The 14,452-nt window shown below is 51.1% G+C and overlaps 1 protein-coding gene across 13 annotated transcripts in view; it reads right to left on the bottom strand.

The window, feature by feature from the left end:
* The window catches only part of CAMK2B (calcium/calmodulin dependent protein kinase II beta), a 92,236-nt gene that overhangs the window by 60,107 nt on the left and 17,677 nt on the right, over positions 1-14,452 (bottom strand). The gene's annotated exons all lie outside the window — the stretch shown is intronic.

Below are 14,452 nucleotides of genomic sequence, written 5' to 3'. Positions count from 1 at the left end.
TTTGGGATAAAACTTGGGGGCCTTCCCTGGCGGTCCAGTGGTTAGGATTCTGCCCTTCCAACGCAGGGGGTGCAGGTTCAATCTCTGGTCTGGGAAGCTCCCACATGCCACAGAGAAACTAAGCCTGCGTGCCACAACTATTGAGCCTGTGCTCTAGAGCCCAGGAGCCACAACTACTGAAGCCCTCACGCCCTAGAGCCCATGCTCTGCAACAAGAGAAGCCACCGCAGTGAGAAGCCCGCACACCACAATGAACACTTAGCACAGTCAAAACTAAATATATGAATTTTTTTAAAGTCTAACTTACCTTTAAAAAATAGCAATAAGAATAATAAAATTTTTTTTAAAAAACTTCATTAAGATGGACTATTCACTTCCTTGGGAAAAAAATAAATATTACACTAGATCTAATTGAACATTTTCTTAACATCCCAGGTCTTTATGATCAATAGGTGTGCTTAGAGCTATATTTTTGCTTCTTCAAAGTCAGAACTTGGGAGACAGCGTGTTGAGGCTTCAAGCAGGTCTGGGTTTGAACCCTGCTGTCTCTTCCTGGCTGCACCCTCTGAGCCTGTTTCCCCACCCACCCAAGGAGCAGCAAAAGCTCACGGGGCCACTGCAAAGGCTGAGCCAGGCCCCAGGTGGCTGTCTGCCTGAGGCTGCTTTGGCCTCCTCCTCACCAGCCCGGCCTATCCCTGGTCTCCCATCCACTTCCTGCCCAGGAGAGTGGAGGGTATCAGGTGTACAGGGCTGAGCTGCCACCTTTATGCTCTGGCTCCCAAAGGGCACGGACACCCAAGCACCGGCTCACAGGCCTCCATGGAATTGTCAGGGCTTCCAGTGCCAGAATCCAATCCCCACTGATGTTGGAAGTTCCAAACAGCCAGAGGGCTGCTCACAAGCCTGGTGGGCGCCGGGTGAGGCACCATGGGGCCCAAAGGTGAGCTCGTCCCTGGAGTGGGGAGGGGCCTACAGAGCCTGTCCACCTGCTGCTGTCCAGCCAGGGTAAGTACAGGACCAAGGGACAGTGAGCCGGGAATCCTCCCGGGTACACGGCAGGATGTGCCTAAAGTGAACAAGAGGAACAGCCAGATGGACCATCCCAGACAAGCTGCCCTGCTGCCCCATGTCCTTCCGGTCAGACTCCACTGTCTCTTCTACAGGGGGCTCTGGGTGAGTGATGGCAAGGGTCTGAGGTGAGGGCAGGGCCAGGCAGGCAGGAGCCAGTCTCTGGAGGAACCAGGAACATGGCAGGCAAGCTCCCGGCATCCAGCAAGCGCTCAATAACGGACCTTATAGGTGGCACTCAGGCTGGAGAACAGACTGCTCTTGGACGCAGGTCTTTCTCTCCCAGAGTCCTGCCTGCTGGGAGAGGGGCACCTCTGGAAGCCCCTATGGGGTAGGGTTTCTCTTGCTCCTGTGACCCAGCTTGAAAAAAGTTTCTAGAAAGAGATGCCCTACCCTCCCCCAAGTCTGGTCACCCCACCCTGGTCTTCCTCGTCACCCAAACCTGCACCCCAGTGCCCATTAACTCTGAGGAAGGACCTGGGCCAGCTGAGGCTGTGCCTGGAGCAGGGAGGAGCAGCCGGGACCCTAGGGAGCCCTCGGAGCTCAGTCTTCCAGCTCAAGACCCATGGAAGTTTCCCTGAAAGCTTGGTCAGGTGCCTGACAAAGCTGACAAGCTAGAGGACTCTCCATGGCTTAACTACCTGAAGTGAGGGCACAGAGAAGCAGTTTGGCCCCCGATGACCATCACTCCTTAAGCCAGTCTCCCCCACCTCCCCTCTCCCATCCTTGAAGCCAGCTTCTCGGCCACCACCATTTCCAGTCTCCTTCTGCCCCCTCCCCAGGCATCCACGCCCTTTCCAGTGGCTCTGCCAGTTGCTTGATGTGGATCACAAGCAGGCTCCCCAGAAGAGGTAATGCTAAGAAGCAAGTGCAGTGAGGACCACGGGCCAGGCCCCCAACATCTCGAACATCACAGACAACAGTCAGGCGAGCACCAGCGCCATTCTCCCTCGAAATCTGCAGCATCTACCCACCTGAAACTTAAAATTACTGAGACAATGACAGGGACAAGAACCCAGGGCTGTATCCTAAAGCAGAAGCCCGCTGCCGCCAGGCAAACTTCTATGCATCCTTCAAGACCCAGTTCAATATCTCCTCTTGGAAATCCTCCCCAGTTGCCACAGGAAGTCAGCTCGGTCTCCTCCAGACACTGTACTCTACATGTCTCGGCTCACTTTGCCCACTCTATGGTAATAATTTATCTGTTTCTGGCCCTCCACTGTGGCTCTCCATAGACAATCAAGATGCTGGGGACAGGCAGAGGGTCCAGACTGTGATGAGAGAGTAAGGACTGACCTCCAAGCACCATGAGTGGAAGTGAGTGGGCCTGCGGGACAAGAAGGGGCAGCCTTCTGGGAAGATACGGAGAGACTGGGAGGGGTCAGACTCTAGGGAACAGGCCAGCAGGGGAGGGTGAGCGCCCAAGCCCTCCCTGAATGGGGAGGGGGCGTCTGGTGGGGTGAACGAGTGTCTGTGGGAGGGTGGGGAGCGCCTGTAGGTGGAGAATGACTCCTGCGGGGCTGAGGCCATGGGGCCCTTGATCAAGGCAGAGGGCCACCGATGTACCAGGAGCCTAGCAGACCCCCACCCTGCCCACAGGGGGTCTGGGATGCAGATGCAGGGCACAGACCAGGCAGGCGGTGGGGCAACAGGTCCCTGGACTGCGTCTGGATAGGCTGCCTGATGCTCCAGTCGTCCGTGAATGGCACGACAGGTGGCAGCCAGCTGCAGGGTTGGAAAAGCCACTTGGGGCACAGCTTGTGGGGGAGAAGCCAGAAAGGTGGGGGTCTGGGTGTGGGTGAAGTTCAGGGAGAAGGAGTGGTGGGGGCTCCCCTGAACCTCGAGGTCACCATGCGATGCCCGGTGGGGCACCTGCTGCTGCACTCAGGTTTAAAGTTATTTGAAGAATGTGATCAGATCAGGAGCCTCCTGGGCACCAAGTGGGGACTCTTAAGAATCAAGTAAAGCTAATAAAAGACAGAAAACACTTTTTCATAAAGCCATTTATAGAACGTCTACTGAGGAACCACAACAGCAGAGAGGCTGGCCAGGGGACAGGGGGGTGGGGGTGGGGGAATGAACCCCGGAGCTGCCTGGGGTCTGGTCAGCTGCACGTGGGTGCCCAGCACTGCTGAGGCCATGCCAGCCCATGGTGGCACTTGAGGGTCACTCTCCTGCACACTGGGCAGAAGCAGCAAGCCAGCAAGTGGCTCCCAGCCCCATTTACTCTCTCATTCCTCCTGTCCAACCTGAGGGTATGCCCCTGACCCTGCCTTTCACCTGGATACAGACAGCCCACTGGCCCTTGGGGGCAGGGTACAGACCGGGTTTCCACCTGCAGGGCTCTTAGCTTCCCCCATGCCTGACCACCTGCTGCCACCTGGAACTTGCCCTTGACATGGGTTACCTGCTGTCCCCATGGCACTTGCTTTGGGGACCTGCCTCCTCCCTGCTCTGCTGGCCAAGCCCAGTGGACCAGCCTACCTTCTGCCCACTGAGCTGAGCTGGTGTTGGTGGGAGAGGCTGATTGGCAGGAGGGTCTGGTCTTGCCCTGTCCCCACAGTGGGGCTGCAGAACAGGGAAGTGCTGACGATGGATGTCACTTCGGGACCCTGCATCCTGGGCATGGGGCTTCCTCATGCAGGATGTGTGGAGGCCCTGGCGCAGAGCAGGCATCAGACTCATGTAACCGGGGAACCCCTGCTTCTGCTTCTCCACGGCCGCTCAGCACTTCCACTGCCTCCTTTCTGGGGCACATTCGAGGGGTGCAGCATTTCCTCTCTCCACCACCCCCATCCCTGTGGTCCATTGGAGGACGGGGCCCCTGCACCTGACTCTGGCTCTCTGCCCTGTCCTGGCCTTGCAGGTACTGGCCTGGCTGCCAACAGGGCTGACACGGCCCTGTTGTAGACACACCTGGTGGCTAAACAACCTGGGAAATCCCCATCCGCACTCTGCTAACTTGGATGCTCGGGAGCAGGAATTCTTGACAACCAGCCAGAGCCAAGGGCCCACATCACATGTGGACCAGTCCATGGGTTTCTTAAATTGTAGGGCCAAAAACAGCCAGAAGTGCTGAGCAAAAGAGCCAAACCCTTGTTGTTCTGTTTTGTAAAGGCTTCCACACAAGTGAGAGCTGGGATGTCCTCTCAGTGAAAACCACCATCCTGGCCCCCCGACTTCCCAGGCAGATCCACAAAAGATCTTTCTGGAATGGGCTAAGCAGGCGGCAGATGCACTCGGCTGGCCCAACAGTTTTATTTCCCATGTAAATTAACAAGCGGGTGTTCTTTTAAAGCAGCCTGAGCACCCAGCCTGGGCCGCCCCAGTGGGCTCAGCTCAGAAGGGTCTGGGCCAGGGCTCAGGTGGGGAGGCTGGACAGCCCAGCAGACGCGCTCACTCACCACACCAGGCCCTCCGCTTGCCTGGATTTGTGGATTTCAACTAAATCAAGCTGCTGCTTATTTGTGTGGTAGCAAAAAAATTTTTTTCTACCTTTGATTAAAATGACGGGGGAGGTCCGTTTATATTTGTAATCTGGACCTAAGCAATTTGGTAGAAAATAGGGACTTGTACATGAAATTGTTGTGGGGGCTTTTTCCTGCTTATAATAATAATTTTAAAAACAGGATCCATGCTCGAGGTAGAAAATGGAGTAACCAAGGTGGTTTCAATAGAGCGAGTTGAAGCCGCCTCCACTTTCGGAACCCATTGCTAGAGTCCCACGATGCTCTGATGTGTCTCGGTGAGGTCTACGCCACAGGAAGGCTTTCCTCACCAACACTCAGGAATCTCTTGCTGTTTATATTCTGCTTCTTCCTCTTACTACTTCCCCACCCTGCAAACGGCACTGTAACAGTACCAACTGGCCGTTACATACTGCTGTACTGGTGGGCACCAGGGGGGTATGTGACCCCTCCCTGGCTCCCTGGCCTCAGGGTTGGGCAGATGAGGAGAGCGTGTTGGCTCTGACAGGACTTGGGCAAATGTATGCCGTGCTGGGCAGGGGCAGGGGGGCCCAGTACAGGGGTAATGTCCAGGCCGCAGGCCCATGAGGGCTGTCCATCGTCGACGGCCCATGGAGCTCAGGGAACCATGTCGCCCTCCTGCCCTGAACCCAGAACATCCTGGGTTTCAGAAACAGGACCTGAAGTAGCCAAACCAGAAATTGATGCTCGACAACATTTAATTTTGTTTGTGAACACCCAAATCACTGTGGTCTCTGTGGCCTCCCAGCGTGCCTTTTATCAGCGGGTGAGTTCCGGCTTCGTGTTTGGCCTTTTATATTTAACATCACTTCACACACAGTTCCCATTCCCTGACCTAGATCATATATGTGTCATCTTCATAGTAGAGAACATTCCTTCCACGGATAGCCAAGCACTTCCTCGATTGGCAGGCATTTGGGATGTTTCCAATTTCCCTTCTCGTAAATGCCTGCCGTAAACATCTCGGTTATTTCTGTAGAGTTGATTTCCAGAGGCACAATCGCTGGGTGATTTACAACCACACCAGCGATGAAAATGCCAGCTCTTGCCACTGCCCCGCTGTCCATCCCTGGCCTTTCCAAGGTCCTTCTCTGGGATCCTGGCAGCTCCTCGGCCCTGACCTCTGAGCTTGGGCTAGAAACTCAAGTCATAAGTCATCCGTGCAGTGCTGGTGAACTGGGGTCACCACAGCATGGTACACAGGCTGGGCAGTGGAAACCCCAGATTATGATCTCAGTTAGGAGGCCAGAAGTCCAAGGCCAAGGTGCTGGCAGGGTCAGTTCCTTCTGAGGCTGTGGGAGATTGCTCTAGGCCTCTCGTCAGCTTCTGGGGCTTCACGGGGGATCCTGGGCTTGCAGAAGCATCACCCCCATCTCCACCTTCATGTTCATATGGCATTCTCCCTGTGGGTCTCCCTGTGCCCAAATTTCCCCTTTTTATAAGGACACACAGAAAGTGGGGGTGGGGCTTCCCTAGTGGTAAAGAATCTGCCTGCCAATGCAGGAGACACAGGTTTGATTCCTGATCCAGGAAGATTCCACATGCTGCGGAGCAACTGAGTTCAGCTGAGTAGCTGAGCACCACAACTACTGACCCTGTGCTCTGGAACCCGAGAACCACAACTGCTGAGCCTGTGCTCTGGAACTGGAGAACCGCAACTGCTGAGCCTGTGCTCTGGAACCTGAGAACCACAACTGCTGAGCCTGTGCTCTGGAACCAGAGAACCGCAACTGCTGAGCCTGTGCTCTGGAACCGCAGAACCACAACTACTGAGCCTGTGCTCTGGAACCCAAGAACCGCAACTGCTGAGCCCACGTGCTGTAATTACTGAAGCCTGCACTCCCTAGAGCCCATGCTCCACAACAAGAGAAGCCACAGCAACGAGAAGCCCATGCATCGTAACTAGAGAACAGCCCATGAAGCCATGAAGACCCAGCACAGCCAAAATAAATAAATAAAAAATAAGGCACAGTTGTACTGGATGAAGGCCCATCATCCACTTCACCATAACTAATTACATCTACAACCACCTTATTTCCAAATAAGGTCATATTCTCAGATACTGGGGTTAGGACTCCACATCTGAAGTTTTAAGAAGACACAGTTCAACCCACAGCACATGCTGACCCTCCATTCTGCCTTAGGGAGTCGGAGTCTGCCCCTGTGTGTACCAGGCAAACATGTCCCAAATTACCATCCTCAAATATTAATTCCACAGGATACTAACAGATATAAGGTACAAAGGGGGCTCTGTGGGCAAATACGTTTAGAAACCAGTACGTTAAACAGTGTCTTCCTCCCTCCCTCCCTTCCTTCCTCCCCTTCTTTTCTGTTGCAGGACTTCTGCACTGTGAATTTCCCACTAGTGAGTGTGAAGTGCAGCCTTTCTCTAACTTCTTTGATCAGAGCAATCTTTATCCAAAGAAATCTCAAGAGGGCCAAGAGAGGGTAGGGCAGGGAGGTCTTCCAGTCTGCAGCTGCAGCCGAGAGTAGGACAGAAACGCCCCCTGAGGACGCCAGCCCACACACGAGAACAGCAGTGCTGCCCCTGCAGTCTGTGGGCGCATCTCAGATGGAGAAAACCCACGCGGGGCCTCCTCTTCTCTCTGCCCCTCTGAACAGAGCACCCAGGCTACAGTGGCCGCCCCTCCCCACGGATGCCCCCTCTCCAACCACACGGGCATCGAGGACCCCCCCGACGGCCCTCCTCCCGGACACCCTGGGGAGTGGAGTTTCAGGTGGATGAGCCAGGAATGTCACTTCAGAGAGGACGTTTTCTTCACATTTCTGACAATGCTGAGAGCAGATGGAACACTCCATGAGCAGAGAAGGTGCTGTGTCCTGACCACAGAAGGCTTATGACAAGGTGCACCCTACAGCCTAAGGAGGTTTAGATGCAAATGACCACAAAGGGTAACCCTTTCATGTTTCTTAGGCATTAATGTCATCATCGTTAGGCTATACAGTCACATCAAGTTTATGAGTCCCACACAGATGAGTATAACTCAACTTTGACACGTGTCCATGACACTGCATTCCTCTTAAACCCTCAGGCCTCACACTTCACTCTGTCATCCTCAATACTGCCCAGACCCACCCACCACCACCCCTGCCATAGCCGGGGTCCTCAGGGCCCAGTTCCACCAGGTATAGACATCCTTGAGAAGCTTCCAGGAGGACTCAAGGCGGCAAAGCCAGTGGAAACAAGAGGGTGGGCACCAGCCCAGGGAACGTGGTAGGGTCTGAAGGCAGTGGGCAGCACTGAGATTACTGAATGGGTACAGAGTTATTGTTTGGGGTAATGAAAAAGTTCTGAAAATGGGTACTGGTGATGGTTATACAATGCTGTGAAGAGACTCAATACCACTAAACTCTACATTTGTTGTTGTTGAGTCACTGAGTTGTGTCTGACTCTTTATGACTCCATGGACTACAGAATGCCAGGCTTCCCTGTCCTTCACTATCTCCTGGAGTTTGCTCAAATTCATGTCCACTGAGTCCGCAATGCTATCTAACCATCTCATCCTCTGCCACCCTCTTCTCCTTTTGCCTACAATCCTTCCCAGCATCAGGGTCTTTCCCAATGAATTGGCTCTTTGCATCAGGAGGTCAAAGTATTGGAGTTTCAGCATCAGTCCTGACAACAAATATTCAGGGTTGATTTCCTTTAGGATGGACTGGTTGGATCTCCTTGCAGTCCAAGGGACTCTCAAGAGTCTTCTCCAGCACCACAGTTTGAAAGCATCAACTCTTTGGTGCTCAGCCTTCTTTATGGTCCCACTCGCACATCTATACATGACTACTAGAAAAACTATAGCTTTGACTATACATACCTTTGTCAACAAAGTTACATCTTTGCTTTTTAATATGCTATCTAGGTTTGTCATGGCTTTTCTTCCAAGGAGCAAACGTTTTTTATTTTTATGGCTGCAGTCATTGCCCGCAGTGATTTTGGAGTCCAGAAAAATAAAATCTGTCACTGCTTCTACTTTTTCCCCTTCTATTTGCCATAAAGTGATGGGATTGGATGCCATAATCTTAGTTTTTTGAATGTTGAGTTTTAAGCCAGCTTTTTCACTCTCTTCTTTCACCCTCATCAGGAGGGTCTTTAGTTCCTCTTTGTCTTCTGCTATTAGGGTGGTATCATCTGCATATCTGAGATTGTTTCATTATAATACACCAATCCTATCAGATTAGAGCCCCATCATTATGACCTCTTTTAACCTTAATTATCTCCTAAAGAACCTATCTCCAAATACAGCCATGTAGAGGGTAGGGCTTCAACCTATGAATTTGGGAGGACACACAGTTCAGTCTACCACAAGCATTTATCAAAAAAATCTTCAACTAATATCATAGTTTTGGTGAGAAAGTAGGTGAATTTGAAATAAAAAATGCAATATTATTCACATTATCACCAAAAAATAAAATACTTGGGTATAACTCTACAAAATATGTACTATACTGATGAATGAAATAAAAGAAGTAAATGAAAGGAGAGATATCCCATGTTCATGAAAAGGAAGATTGATGTCAGAATGTCTGTTCTTTCCAAGTTGATCTATAGATTCAATGTAATCCTAACCAGAATTGCAGGAAGTTATTTTATGGCTATTGACAAATTCTAAAGTTTATATGGAGAGGCAAAGATCACTTCTCAACCTTTTGGTTCAGATCAAGTATGGCAGACAGAAAGGCAAAATACCCAGAATAGCCAACATAATATTGATAAGAGAAGAACAAATGTAGAGGATTTATACTGTCCGACTTCAAGACTATAAAGCTATGGGAATCAAGACAGTGTGATTTGGTAAAAGAATAGACAGTAGATCAATGGAACAGAACAGACAGCCTAGAAGTAGGCCCACACAAACACAGTAAACAAATTTTTGACAAAGAAATAAAGGCAATTCAAAGAAGAAAAGACTGTCTTTTCAAAAAATGAAGTTTGCTATGGACTGAATATTTGTTTGTGTCCATACCCTCCCCATCCCCCACCACCAAATTCATATGTTGAAATCCTAACCCCAGTGGGATGGTATTAGGAAGTGAGGCCTCTGGGAGGTGATTAGGTCATGACAGCACAGCCCTCATTAACAAGACTAATGCTTTATAAAAAAGACTCCAGATAAATCTTTCTACCCCTTCTGACACAGGATAAAGATGACCATCTAGGGAGCAAGTTCTCACCAGACTCTGAATCCGCCAGAGCCGGGATCTTGGATTTCCAGTTCCTAGAACTGTAAGAAATAAATGTGTGTTGTTTATAAGCCACCCAGTTTATGGATGCTATAGCCAGGCTATAGCAACCTGAACAATCTGAAACAGTACTGGAGCTAGTGAACATCCAGATGCAAAAAAACTAATCTAGACACAGACCTCACACCTTTCACAAAAAGTAACTCAAAATGGATCACAGACCTAAATGTAAAATGCAAAACTACAGAAGTCATAGAAGATCTCATAGGAGAAAATTTAGGTGACCTTGGGTTTGGCAATGATTTTTTCAGATAAAACACCAAAAACATGATCCATGAAAGAAAGAATTGATATGATAAGCTTCATTAGAATAAAAAACTTCTGCTCTTTGAAAGATGAGTTAAGCAAATTTGCAAAGCACATATTTGATTAAAGACTTGTATACAAAATATATCAAGAACTCTTAAAATGCAATAATAATAAAACAAACAACCAAACAACCTGATTAAAAATAGGCCAAAGACTTTAACAGACTCCTCACCAAAGAAGGTATACAGATGGCAAAAAATCATATGACAAGATGCTCCTTATCATATGTCATCAAACGCACATGAAAACAACAATGAGATACCACTACACATGTATCAGAATGTAGAAAATCCAAAAAACTGCTAACACCAAATGCTGGTGAGGATGTAGAGTAACAGGAGCTCTCATTAACTGCTGGTGGGAATGCAAAGCAGTGCAGCCACTTTGGAAGACAGTCTGGCAGTCTCCAAAAAACGAAACCTACTCTTACCATATGATCCAACAATCGTGCTCCTTGGTATATGTCCAAAGGAGTTGAAAACTTACTTCCACACAAAAGCTTGCACACAAATGGTTATAGTAGCTATAACTGCCAAAACTTAAACACAACCAAGACGTCCTTCGTAGAATGAATGGGTAAATGGACATCGTTGGGATGTCCTAACAATGAAGTATTATTTCTCTCTAAAAAGAAACAAGCTATCAAGCCAGAAAAAGACATGAGGGAATCTTAAAAACATATTACTAAGTGAAAGAAGCCAATCTGAAAAGACGACATACTGTATGATTCCAACTACATGACATTCTGGAAAAAACAACATTATAGAGACAGTAAGAAGTGGTTGTCTGGGACTCTGAGGGTCGGGGGGTGGGAATGAACAAAGGAGCACAGAGGACCTGAAATGCTGTAGTGACAGGCACACGACATTGTATCTTTGTCAACCCTAGAGCTGTGCAACAGAGTGAGCATGGCAACTGCGGACATCAGTTAATATTAACTGCATGCTTTATAAAAAGCATCCTGAGCCGTACTGGTCACCAGCTGTAACAAGTGTACCACGTCCGAAGGGAGATGGTTATAGGAAAGGGAATTGGGGCCCGGCTGTGAGGTAAATATGGAAACTCTCTACTTTCCATACAATATTTCTGTAAACATAAAACTGCTCTAAAAAAGAGTCCATTCAGTCTTCTTTTGAAGTATAAAGAGGAAAATTAAGTATTTTTATGACAGACATTGGGGTTGGGGGATTTTTTTAACCACATGTGGAAAAGCCTAAGGAAAATACCAGTATATCAGTCACATCGAAACCTTGACACTCCAGCGTGACCGAGGACCTGCACAACGTGAGAAGGCTGCTTGGGGCTGTCATAGACTCTCCAGCCCCGACAGCTCCCAGGACTGCCCTCTACAGTTTCCAAAGTGTCTGTCCCCTGGCTCTCAGGACCCCTGTGGAAGATGGGAAGGGTGGGGCACCAATGCCTTGCTGAGCCTGTGGCACTGTGGGTGGCAGAGGTGGGACCTAAACGCAGACCTCCCTTTGATTTTCCCTCATAGCTCAGTTGGTAAAGAATATGCCTGAAAGGTAGGAGACCCGGGTTCGATTCCTGGATCGGGAAGATCCCTTGGAGAAGGAAATGGCAACTCACTCCAGTATTCTTGCCTGGAGAATCCTATGGAGAGAGGAGCCTGGCAGGCTACAGTCCATGGGGTTGCAAGAGTCGGACACGACCGAGCGACTAAACCGCCAGCACCGCCGCCCACCCTTCCTGCACATTCACCTACCAGGTGCCCTTTGTTGGCTCCGAAAGAAAGGGGGTTGGGTGGGGATGCGTGGAATATTCCATCAAGGGCAGAGAAGGAGCAGGAGAAGCTGCGTCTGGGAGAGGAAGGGCTGGGGGTGTGTGGCCAGAGCCGAGGCTCAGGGGCTGCCTTCCCCCCGACCCTACCCAGGGGTCTGGCTCACAGGCCGGCTCTTACTAGCTACACAAAACCAAATGTTCTGGTGATGTCAAGCTTGACCTGGGTGTATTTACACCACAGGAATGGGGAAGCAGCATGGCTCAGGATACCCCGGCCCTGTTAACACTGATCAGCTGTCCCTAGAGAGGGGACTATGACAGGGAATGCCACCGCTCCCCTCCTGCTCTGTGGATGGTGTGGAATGTGGGGAAAGGGGTGGGCACCACTCCCCTCCCGCTCTGTGGATGGTATGGAATGTGGGGAAAGGGGTGGGGGGGATGAGATCCTGGCCAGGCCAGAGGCCTCCTGAGGGCAGATAGTCCAGGCTGTCCCAGGACAAGAGAGGGCCCCAAGGTAAGAGCTGATCTCCGCCAAGGGCTCCTCTCAAATCCAACCTGTCATATGCCACCTCGGTGGGCAACCGCCATTCCTGGGCCTCTTATGGGATGAGGCTCACGCCTACATGCTCCTTGCTCTCGCCTACCCCACCTCCCCTTCTCTGTGTTGGTGTCTGACCCTCTCCTTCTCCCTCTTTCTCTCAGGTACAATCCTTAGCAGCAAGCTCCCCAGATGACTCAAGTTGAGGGTTTGCATTAAGCAAAGACCAAAACAAGGACAGAGGTGGGATAGGATGAAGGGAGGCCCTGGACCACCTTGGACCCCTTGATGCCTGGGGCCCCCTCCTCCCACCAGGCCAGGGCAGAGCCTGCAGTTTGGACCTGGCCTTGTGCCCTGCAGTGACATCTGCAGAGAGTGTTGGGGGGAGCAGGTAATGGGAGAGTTAGAGGCCCACTTGATGCATGGTGGGGGGGTTGGGCATGTGCTGACAGGACAATAGGAGAAGGAGCAGGAGGGGTAAGCAAGGCCTTCTGCAACTGCACAGCTCAGTATTGGAGGAGGAGGCACCCGCATCTCTAGAATTCCTCTCCTGCCCACACTGAGAGGCCTCAGCCCGGCCCGGCCCACCCACGCCCAGGCCCTCTGTTCATCAGCTTCAGGGTAGCTGAGCCTGGAGACTGACCAAGGTGGCCTCATCAGCCCACGGGTCACCCGGAAAAACCATCTCATACCTGAAGCACGAGGTGAACTCAGGGACAAGAGAGCAGTGGCTTTGGTTTCATTTCTATTCATGTTTTCGCCACCTGAAAGAACTTCCATTTCATCTTCTGTGAGCTGCCTGCTTAGGTCCTTCATCCATATTTCAGTTGGAATTTTAGCTCTTTTCTTATTGACCTGTAGGACCTCTTTATATGTGAAGGCAACCCTTCCTCACCGCATGCAGCCTCCGTGGCCCACCTGCAAGGAGCAGGAGGCTTATTACACGCTTGGGAGAGAGGTAGCAAGGCACATTTTTGTCGGTCCCTGAAATAAATTGGGATGCTTCAAGGGCAGGGCTTGGGTCTGCACTTGTTGGCCCCTAGAATCCCGATGGCACAGGATTCCAGCTTGTCAAGGGAAGCTGGCCACAAGCTGTGGGCAGGGCAGCAGGAAGCCACATCCAGGCCTGGAGAGGCCTGGGGCCTCCACCGCCTTGTGTGCAGGAAGCACCCCACTTAAGGCTCTCGTCCTGGGTCTCTGGCCTCCTCTCCTTACTCCCGGCCCCACGCCCCACCTGGGGTACCTGGATGTCCCCCTCGAGTGCCCAGCAAGCAGAAGTCAACTCACCCTGAATTATCAGACACCAGTGACCATAGAGGTTCCCAGAACCATTATGGACTTTTCACCTGTTTTCCATCAGAAAAACCAGCTCAGAGAGAGGGCCCTGGCCCTACCTGGACACCCACGCCTGCCCTTGGTCCAGCCATCTGGGGTGCTCTGGACAGAGGCATGGTGTCACATCATGGGCCTCCCTTTCACTGACACTTGGACAGAGAGGGCCAAGTTGTTCCACCACCAAATAATTGTAAACATTTTGGTATTTTCAGAAGCATTGAACATATTATGGGAAGGAAGTAAAAGTCCCCTTGATTGTGAAGATGACCAAACCGTGTGGCCATGGAGGTGTCAGTGAGGAGACTCTGGGGAGCTGCCTACCCGTCTCACCCCACAGATGCAGAGACCTGCTGCCCCGGGAAAGGGGTTCTGTGGTGGGGGGTGTACATGCGAACCCTGAGGAGAAAAGCTCACACCCTCAGGATTCAAAAGGAAATCTGAATTTGAGAGTGTCAGAACCCCCAAGGCTAGAGGCCGAGGCCTTATGTGCCCCCAGAAATCTCCATGGTCAGCAGCCCTCCACTGATGGCCAGGCCAAGTGGGCCCAGGAAGGTCCGGCAGAGGCACCAAGGAAGCTGGTACAGGAGTTTCCGACGAGAAGCAGCTCACACCTGCCCTGCTGGGGTCCCGGCCAGCCCACCTGCCCACCTCAGGCTGCCTGTCCTGATCTGGAGACACTGACATCACTTCAGGGCCACTGCGCTCTTAAGATGCC

The sequence above is a fragment of the Bos javanicus genome, chromosome 4, assembly GCF_032452875.1.
Source record: "Bos javanicus breed banteng chromosome 4, ARS-OSU_banteng_1.0, whole genome shotgun sequence".
NCBI classification, from domain to species: domain Eukaryota; kingdom Metazoa; phylum Chordata; class Mammalia; order Artiodactyla; family Bovidae; genus Bos; species Bos javanicus.
Note: the sequence above shows the minus strand (reverse complement) of the source record. Positions and strands in the feature narration are given on the sequence as shown.